Here is a 10446-nt window from a genome sequence, read left to right as displayed (position 1 = left end):
CGGGACATATCGGTGTCTGAGATTACAATCTCAGGTCACAACATAATCGACGTACAGATCTGCATGTACAGTTGCTTAGCACAGAGAAACAAGATAAGTAATGAGGTTTAATTCGACAAATTTAATTGCAACTTCAAAAACATCAACTGGGACCAGATATGCATAAACATGACGGGATACGGGAAGGGTGCTTGAAAGACGTTTGCGAGGGCCACTGCCTAAGCGGCCCTGTACCACACCAGGTCTACTGGAGGCTAAAGGCCTCATCAACCTGGCTGTTACTACTGGCTGCACACAGTCCAACTTAAGAACCACAGCCCGGCTGGTCAGTCACAGATTTGAGGACCTTAAGAGCACCAGGGGGTTGTTGATAATTCTCCATATGCATGGAAAGGAAGGCATTGAAGAGTTGGGGGTCCTTCTAAAACTCATCGAGTTCTCTTAACTTGTCACGCCCCTGCTTTTTACTTGAAGTATTTAGTACCTGCCAAGTCTCTTGTCATACGGGATGATTTCGGTATTCAAGTTTAGATTTCGGTATTCAGGATTTTCCAGGTGTAAATTATGTACCTTTCTCGCCTACGTTCCAAGGAATGCAGATGAAGAGACTTCAGGTGTTCCCAGTAGTTTATATGCCTGATTGGGATGACAGTTTGACAAGAGATACAAAGCCAATGATGATCCTTTTTAAATCTCTTGTTCTCTCTAGGCTGGAATACTGCTGTACATTAACATCCCCATTCAAGGCAGGCGAAATTGCAGATCTAGTGAATGTTCAGAGAATCTTTACTGCACGTACAAGTTCCATCAAACTACTGGGAGCGCCTGGAAGCACTTGACTTGTACTCACTGGAGCGCAGGCGAGAGATATATATCATAATCTACACCTGGAGGGACTGGCCCCTATTATGCACACACAAATCACTCCATACGAAAGCAAAAGACTTGGCAGGCGATGCAACATACCCCCAGTGAAAAGTAGGGGCGTCACTGGTACACTAAGAGAAAACGCAGTAAGTGTCCGGAGCCCAAGACTGTTCAACAGCCTCCCACCAGTAATAAGGGGCATTACCAGTAAACCCTTGGTTGTCTTCAAGAGAGAGCTGGACAGATACTTAGTGCCGGATCAGCCGGGCTGTGGTTCGTACGTTGGATTGCGTGCAGCCAGCAGTAAGAGCCTCGCTGATCAGGCCATGATCCACCGGGAGGCCTGGTCATGGACCAGGCCGCGGGGGCGTTGATCCCCGGAATACCCTCCAGGTAGACTCCAAGTAGACCCAGAATCTGAACCAATTCCTCTGGAGTATGAGTTCTTTGACACTTGAAATATTCTCCACACACACATACCTTTACTGCAAAGGAGAAGCGGCTGTGGTTCGTAGTTTGGACTGTGTGCGGTCAGCAGTAACAGTCTGGTTGATCAGACCTTAATCCACCAGGAGGCCTGGTCTGGGACTTTCATCTTTGCGTCTTACTTTTCTTGGTCTTTGCTTTTCTCGTCTTCTGAGCTCAGATGTGTTGCCCTCTTCCCTTACAGTTCCTAGGTGCTCTCAGCACCTAGTAAGGTTTGCGCAGACAGTTGTCCATGAAAGTTGTCCACTCCTGACATAAGACAGGGTGTCAGAAGGCTGGAGAGCAGCGATGGTGCAACCATTAACGAAACTGGCATATATTACGTACGGGTGGGAGGCAGCCTTGGCCCAGCCACACAGAGGTGTGTCTCAGGGAGGTAGACAGGGAAGGTACTTGTGGAGCAGTGGGTGTGGCTCTCGGTGGCAAGCTGTAGCGTTCTCTCTCTCTCTCTCTCTCTCTCTCTCTCTCTCTCTCTCTCTCTCTCTCTCTCTCTCTCTCTCTCTCTCTCTCTCTCTCTCTCTCTCTCTCTCTCTCTCTCTCTCTCTCCCCCCCCCCTCCCTCCCTCCCCACAGGGTTTGATTAAGGATTCCTAATTTTATTGACAAGCTAAGCGCTGTTACCTACATCAGCTAATTTGAAAGCATTTTTATTGTTATGAGACATACAAGTAGAGAACAGGATGAAGTTGGAGCCATCTGTGGGCCAGCATTTTCATTTGATCAACTGACTTTATCTCGTTGACATCATTATGCTGTACGAATGTGTTCCATACTCGAGTCATCCTGGGGGATAAATGATCTCAGATGAAGTGATGTACTGGAGAAGGGTACAGCCAGAGTGACGTTGCTGCTTTCTGCCCGTCTTGTGGTATAGAAGCTTGCTTCTCGCTGTCCTCGAAATGGATCCAAGTGTGATACTTTGACAATGTTACGTCTCTCCCATTCCCCTCCCCCCTCTCTCTCCCCATATTTTCGAGTGCTGGTAATACTAAGGAGTCAGAAGGAGGGTAACGCCACGAGTTGTTCAACAGTTCCAGCTTAACAGTTAAGTTTTATATAGAAATTTTCATAGAATTTAAGGTAAACAAACCCTTATGAATGATTTAATATTGTTCTATGTCAAGTCTGCTCAGGACTTCCCGATGAGTTGAAGCACAATTGGTGAAAATTTTCTTATAGATTAACAAATACAAAAAACAACCATCACCCTTAATAACTTGGTCCATATGAATGATCAGATTTAATAATAAACATGAGAACTTCATATAATAGTTACTTGAAAGAAATGTTCTCAGAATAATGGAAGAAAAGGAAAAGTTAATGGAATAAATGGTGTCCTTCTGATATATATGCACACATATATACAGTGACACAATATAATGTAAAGTCCAATAAGTTAGTTGTCATAGCCAGAGTGTTGAGGTACAGTGTATCGTATAAGCACTCCAGCAGCAACAGGCAACACCAGAAGAGTCTGGCCCAAGGCCGGGATCCAGAAGTAGAAAAACTCTCGAAACTCATGAAAGGTATACCAAATTATATACAATACAGAATTCTGTAAAGCATTTAGTACCGCCTTGTGTGAAAGCAAGAGACAGGAGTAAGTACATCACGTAATGAACCTACCTGGAGGGTGGAGTTCCGGGGGTCAGCACCTCCACGGCCCGGTCCATCACTCTTAGCACTTCACTGACCTCAGTAGAATTCTCTACATCATAATAAATGAGATGTTTGTCGTACTGGGTAGATGATTAATAATCAGGTACGGCGTAAGAGAAATTTTTGTTTCACTAGTACGTTACGAGGTGTGCTACCAACTAACTGGATTGCTCCTCTCCCTCCCTCGGGAGGACAGTATGGTGAACGCTTCACTGGACATTTCAAGACTCACCACTGAAGATTTAAGCATTTGGATGGATACGGGAACATCCAGGGATCTTTATGGAGATGCCAGAACCCTCAAAACACCAACGGAAGTAGTAGAACTTATTACCGTGATGGAGACACCAGAACCACAGTCAATGATAGCACCACTAGGCTGACTGTGACTGTGTCATCACCACTAGACGGACTAATTGTGTCATCACCATCAGACTGATTAATTGTCATCACCACTTGACTGATTGTGTCATCACCACTAGACTGTGCCATCACCACTATACTGTGCCATCACCACTATACTGTGCCATCATCACTAGACTGTGATATCACCACTAGACTGTTGTTACGAAGTTTGTAGATGAATGGTTCAGAGAACCGACATGTTGATAAATTAGACACATGTGCAACTCTTGGGTATCTTTATTGAGGAAACGTTTCGCCACACAGTGGCTTCATCAGTCCATACAAAGGAGAATCTTGATGAACAGGAGGAGAATGAGGTAATCAGTCCCTCAACCTTGAGTCGATGTGTTCAGTCCATCAATCTTGAATAGAATACGGCATACGTGCGGAGAAGGAGCTTATAAACCGTTGGCAGGAGAGGTGCAGCAGTCATAGGTAGTGTCACATTTGTTCAATGTGGAAGTAGGTCGTGCCCAAGAATTAGGCAAGCGAAGAATTCCCAAGTATTAAGATCCCAAGAAGTTGCGGTGTCTGACAGGTTTGTAGATGAATGGTTCAGAGAACCGACATGTTGATAAATTAGACACATGTGCAACTCTTGGGTATCTTTATTGAGGAAACGTTTCGCCACACAGTGGCTTCATCAGTCCATACAAAGGAGAATCTTGAAGAACAGGAGGAGAATGAGGTAATCAGTCCCTCAACCTTGAGTCGATGTGTTCAGTCCATCAATCTTGAATAGAATACGGCATACGTGCGGAGAAGGAGCTTATAAACCGTTGGTAGGAGAGGTGCAGCAGTCATAGGTCGTGTAACATTTGTTCAATGTTGAAGTAAGTCGTGCCCAAGTATTAGGCAAGCGAAGAATTCTCCTGCCAACGGTTTATAAGCTCCTTCTCCGCACGTATGCCGTATTCTATTCAAGATTGATGGACTGAACACATCGACTCAAGGTTGAGGGACTGATTACCTCATTCTCCTCCTGTTCTTCAAGATTCTCCTTTGTATGGACTGATGAAGCCACTGTGTGGCGAAACGTTTCCTCAATAAAGATACCCAAGAGTTGCACATGTGTCTAATTTATGTTACGAAGTTAGCATTGGGGTAAAACGTGGGGGGTTAAGATAAGATCTCTGGGGGTATATATAAAGTTATTTATAAATAAGCCACTCTAGGCTCCTATGCTTCGTAAACTTAACAGATCGTTAAACAGGTGGTACTACTTTAGGTTTTATTACAGTTAAGATAATTACACCCTCATAATCACCTTTGTAGCATCATGATGTCGTCAGCAGCGACATATTCCACCAAAGACTGACCTGCCTGAAACCTTAGTCCTCTTAAGTGACGGTCAGGGGACTCCAGACTTTTCACTATGGGTGCCACATCATATATTTAACACATTTTTTGTGGGCCAAAGAAAAAATCAGTCTTATAAATAAATATAAATTAATAAAATTTAAATGGAAGAATAAGTGACTGACAATGAGGGTTTATTAGTTTTACTCCTTATAAATATTTGAAGTTTCTGCGACCCGTAGTTTGGAGACTCCTGTGCACTAACCTTCTGACAACATCTGATTAGCAATTAAAACTACATACATCCTGTTTTACTAACTTTTTGGGTTGGTCCAGTAACTTGCCAGGTAGTGTAGAGGTAAGTGAGATATACAGCCGTTGACCAGCTTCTTTGTTGGAATAATGGGGGTTCACAGCGGGCAGTGTGAGGTGCGCCGCAGCCAGTACGGGAGGGAGGAGGGGCGGGAGGGCTGGTACCAGGTAGGTCAGCGATCGTCGAGTCAGAGACATACATACCTTTGATATACCTTTGAAGAGTTTCACTACTCTGAGTCCGGCCATGGGCCAGGCTCGTCCGGTGCTTGCCTGACCAACCAGGCTGTTGCTGCTGGAGGCCCGCTGCCTCACATGTCCATCACAGCCTGGTTGATCTGGCACCTGGTGAAGATACTTGTCCAGTTTCCTCTTGAAAGCTTCTACACTTTTTCCAGAAGCGTTTCTGATATCTTCTGGTAAGATGTTGAACAGTCTGGGACCCCGAATGTTGATACAGTGTTCCCTTATTGTCCCCATCGCACCCCAGCTCCTCACTGGGTTTATTTTACACTTCCTCCCATATCTCTCACTCCAGTATGTTGTTATGGCAGTGTGCAGATTTGGGACCAGGCCCTCGAGTAGTTTCCAGGTGTATATTATCATGTATCTCTCTCCGCTCCAGTGAGTACATGTTCAAGACTTGAAGGCGTTCCCAGTAATTTAGGTGCTTTATTGGCTCAGTGTAAGCCGTAAACGATCTCTGTATTTGTTCCAACTCTGATATTTCTCCTGCTTTGAACGGGGCCGTCAGCACTAATCAATATTCTAAATGGAGGAGCACTAGTGATTTGAAGAGTGTCACCATCAGCATTATTTCCCTTATTTTGAAAGTTCTCAATACCCACCCCGTCATCTTCCTGGCTGTCGTGATCTTTGTCTTGTTATGTCCCTTAAAAGAATGGTCAGCTGACATAATTATTCCTAGGTCTTTTACATGTTCCTTTCGTTCTATTTGTTGACCCTCTTGAGTACCTCATTCTTTCCATACCTAAGCAGCTGGAATTTATCCCCATTGAACGTCATGTTCTCCACTGCCCACTGGAAAACCCTGCTTATGTCTTCTTGTAATTTTTCAGTGTCCTCTACCGTAGTGACTTTCATGTTATTTTAGTGTCTGCAAATGATGTTACAAAAGTGTGACGGGTGTTTTGATATATACTATAAGGATGAGGAACAGCAGAGGTGCCAGGACAGTGCCTTGGGTCACAGAGCTTTTGACCTCGCTGATTCTGGATCTTGCTCTTTTTACTACTACTACATGTGTTCTGTGCGTTAGGAACCCGAAAATCCATCTGCCTACCTTCCCCGTAATGCCCATGGACCTCATTTTGTGCGCTATCAGTCCATGATCGCGTTTGTCAAATGCCTTAGCAAAATCTTTGTAAATCACATCTGGCTGTGTATGTCTAACTTGAGGCAGTGCCCTCTGGTAGACACTCAGAGGTCTAGGCCCACAACAACTCGATCCAAAGGGGGGACTATGAGAAATAGCAGTAGGCTTACTGTCTACAATCCTTCATTTTCTCATAATCTGAAAATTGATTCTTATATAGAGACCTAACTGCTTGTAACTTTTCACCAACTGGGTTCATGCTAATGTCACCCATTCATTGTCTGGCTATTGCTGGAGGTTCATGCTAATGTCACCCATTCACTGTCTGGTCATTGCTGGAGGTTCATGCTAATGTCACTTATTCACTGTCTGGTCATTGCTGGGACATGACAGTTTTCTCAAATGACGAGAAAAAAATTGTCTGGGCTTTTCTCCAAAAATTTAGGAACAAACTTGATAGCTTTATCCAAATTAAATATTTTTACCATGTTACCTGTTCCCTGTTGAGAAGCAGATCCCCCCCCCTCTCTCTCTCTCTCTCTCTCTCTCTCAGCCCTAAGAATTTCTAACTTTTTTTTCCTCCCCAAGTAGGGGTAATTTCAACATTCAGATGACTGCTTCATTACTTCCATTATTAGCAGTGAGGTTTGATCCAGGGTCTTCTCCAAGATTTGTCTCTCACCTGCTTACAAACATTTTGGAAATTAGTAGAACAAAAGCCCTGCTTGTTATTACAACAGAAATTAGTAATGTAAGATAAACCACAATAAAGCAAAGCACATTTTTTTTTTACAAAATTTTATTATATTCACAGAGAATTACTATCATCAGATTTGTACACACAAAATAAGACAAAATAATTGTTTATTACAACTGAAAAAGGTAAATTATTATTTACTGTTAATATTTTGACAGTACAGTAGTACCTTGACTTTCGAGTGCCCCAACTTATGAGTTTTCTGAGTTACGAGCCGTCGAGCCAAAATCCGAGTTAGGAGCGTGCTTCAGATACGCTGCCACTCCAGGAAATACCGAGGAATTATCAAAAACTTCGATAATAATCAGTGTGTAACATTCTTTCAATTTTGATACCACTGGCAGTGTCATCCTGCCAGAATGTTCTATAAGGTATGCTTTAAGTGAAGCAATTCTGGAACATTTGTAATACATGTTTGGCTGGCTGGCTGGCCGGCTGACTTGCTCTGGCGCTCTCTATCTCCTGTCTGTATCTATGTCTGTGTGTGTCTATCTCTGTCTCACAGGTTCACATAAATACAGTTATACATAGTGTTAATTATCTAGGATAAGTCAAAAAATACAGACAAAGTGCTATACTATGCTTGTAGATATAAGCCATAATAAGCATGACTGGCAAATATTACACATTTTCACTTGTTCAGGAATCAGACGTGACGACTCTGCATCGTGTGTAATGCAGTGGAACCTCAAATATCAAACTTAATCCATTTCAGGAGTTCTAAATTCGAAAAGTCTGAAAAGCGAAGCAATATTTCCCATAAGAAATAATGGAAATACAATTAATCCGTTCCAGAAACCCAAAAATATTCACAAAGAAATACATTTTATAGAGATTAATTATAGTTTTACACACAATAAATGTAGTGTTCAATTATGTATTAATAAATTTAAACATAAAATAAAATTTTTACTTACCTTTATTGAAGATTGGTGATGGCATCTGGAAGATAGGGAGGAGGAGAGAGGGAGTTGGGGTCAGTGTTTGGAAGGAGAATCCCCCTCCATGAGGACTTCAGGTAAAGCCCTCTCTGGGGTTACTTAGCTTCTTTGTCTTTTAATGCCACTAGGACCAGCTTGAGAGTCACTGGACCCCTGTCTCACAAAATAACTGTCCACAGTCCTCTGTTTCTGGCGCCTCTTTAACATTTCCCTAAAATGGGACATGGTTCTGTCACTGAACTTGTTGCAAAGATGGCTTGTTTCAGCTTGCTCAGGGTGGTACTTCTCCACAAACATTTGGACATCATTTCAATTGGACATCATTCCACTTCTGTATTATTTCCTTCTTCACATCTATGGTGTTTCTCACTCTTTACCACAGGGGTACCACTAGCAAGTTTCTTTGGGCCCATTGTAGCTTATTTCACAGTCCCACAAGCACTAAACACAATGAAATAATCGTAAAATGTTTGAGGGCGCAGGTTAGTGTTCACTCAAGCTTCAAGAAAACCAGACTGGCTCACAGCACTTTCATGGGGACGCGGACAGAGGGCTGCCGGATAGGTCCGGTCCCCGGCGGTTCAAAAATAGGGACCAGTTCCATAATAGGGACAGAGCTCGAAAACAGGTTTCTATTTTCGAAGAGTTCGATAAGAACAGATAAGCAGAGACAAACATAGAACTAGACAGACAAACAGATAGACACATAAACAGACATGTTTATGTGTAACAGTGAAAAATAAAGCCAAGGCAGTGCATGATCATCAAATGTCACTTCACTGCTGCACTGTCAACAGTGGAGAGACACTCATCTTACACCGTGCTTCAAGGAGTTTCATATATACTCCAGCATTTCTGAAACATTGCTGGGACCTGGCGGGAAAAGCAAAAATAATTTCTAATTTATAAATTAATTTTTCTTATTTAAAAAACCTGTAACAAAAAAAATTGGTTTGGTTTTTGGGGGGCTGGAACGGATTAATGGCATTTCAATAAATTTCATTGAGAAAATTTATTTCACATGCGAGCAGATTGAGTTATGAGCTCCCTCACGCAACAAATTAAACTCGTAAGTCAAGGTACCACTGTAAATCCTTTCTTTAATCAAACATACCTGGGAAATAATCTCCAGGTGTCATAAGTTAAAAATAAGTATCGACTTTCCAGGTATTAAAATTGAATTATCACATTAAATTTGATAATTCTCCCGGACATGGTCCCTGTGCTTCGTAAAACTTCACGAAATGTTGAACAGGTGGTCAGTACGTAAGGTTGGATTACCAGGAAGGACAGATAAACTTACCTTTAGAAAAATATACATATATTATCAGTAACAATATATACAACACAAAACCTTCCTTCAGTACATATCACACATTATAAAATAGTCATAGGTAAACTCACTCATTCACAACAGTGGGTCTCCATCACCCACCCTTTTCTGCCGGCTTCCAGCCTGCAGGTAAAACTATTATTTCTGAACTCCCCACAACCCACACAGTCCCCACATAAATACCAGGGCCAGGCCCAGTGCTAGGGCCAACTTAAGGATACAAAACATTTACAGAAACAACCTACAACCTAAACATAAACAAAATACCACACACACTAACCTGGCTTCAGCACATTTTCCCAGCGATGCCATCACCCTGGAGATACTATCACGGTAGTCACATAGCTATGGTAGTCACGCCGTGACTTCTTTCCCTAAAAACGCCCACAAATTTATGACATTAATAAAATTGTGGAGTACTTTTTTTACAATACCAGCACCTTAGATTATATACAACCTTTCTTCACATTAATGCAGAAACCTGCACAACACTATGCCATCACCACTAGATTGACTGTGCCATCACCACTAAACTGACTGTACCATCACCACTTGACTGTGCCATCACCACTAGACTGTGCCATCACCACTAGACTGACTGTGCCATCAGCACTAAACTGACTGTGCCATAACCACTAGACTGTGCCATCAGTACTAGACTGTGCTCTCAGTAGTACCAGTTACCAGTAGATGACTAACTACCAACTGTCTGTGTGAATCACTGACTGTTATTCATGTTGCTGCTGACCATAGCATGTTTTTGAATGCCGTTCACCCGCTAGGCACTATTGGGTCAGTCTGAGATAGGGAGCAGAGAGAGGCAAGGCGGCTGATGGCGCTTCCCATACTTTCCATTTAATTATACATACTAACCAGCCTACGTGAGTGTTTTTACCCCATCCACGTTATCGAACCCACATGACAAATTGGTGGCAGTGGTGGGATTGAACTCTTGGATAGTCAAGGTCCACCTGGCTAACCTTCCAGTAGGTTGTTCTGGAATAAAGGTATCAGTGGAGCATGGTCTGTCAAGACATGAACAGAGTACAGAT

General features: G+C 42.7%; 1 protein-coding gene across 4 annotated transcripts in view; it reads left to right on the top strand.

The window, feature by feature from the left end:
• Positions 1–10446, top strand: part of LOC128692826 (phosphatidylinositol 4-kinase beta fwd) — a 652994-nt gene that overhangs the window by 306230 nt on the left and 336318 nt on the right. The gene's annotated exons all lie outside the window — the stretch shown is intronic.

This window comes from Cherax quadricarinatus, chromosome 38, assembly GCF_038502225.1.
Source record: "Cherax quadricarinatus isolate ZL_2023a chromosome 38, ASM3850222v1, whole genome shotgun sequence".
NCBI classification, from domain to species: domain Eukaryota; kingdom Metazoa; phylum Arthropoda; class Malacostraca; order Decapoda; family Parastacidae; genus Cherax; species Cherax quadricarinatus.
The sequence above is the reverse complement of the archived record's forward strand: the minus strand, read 5'-3'. Positions and strand labels throughout refer to the sequence as shown.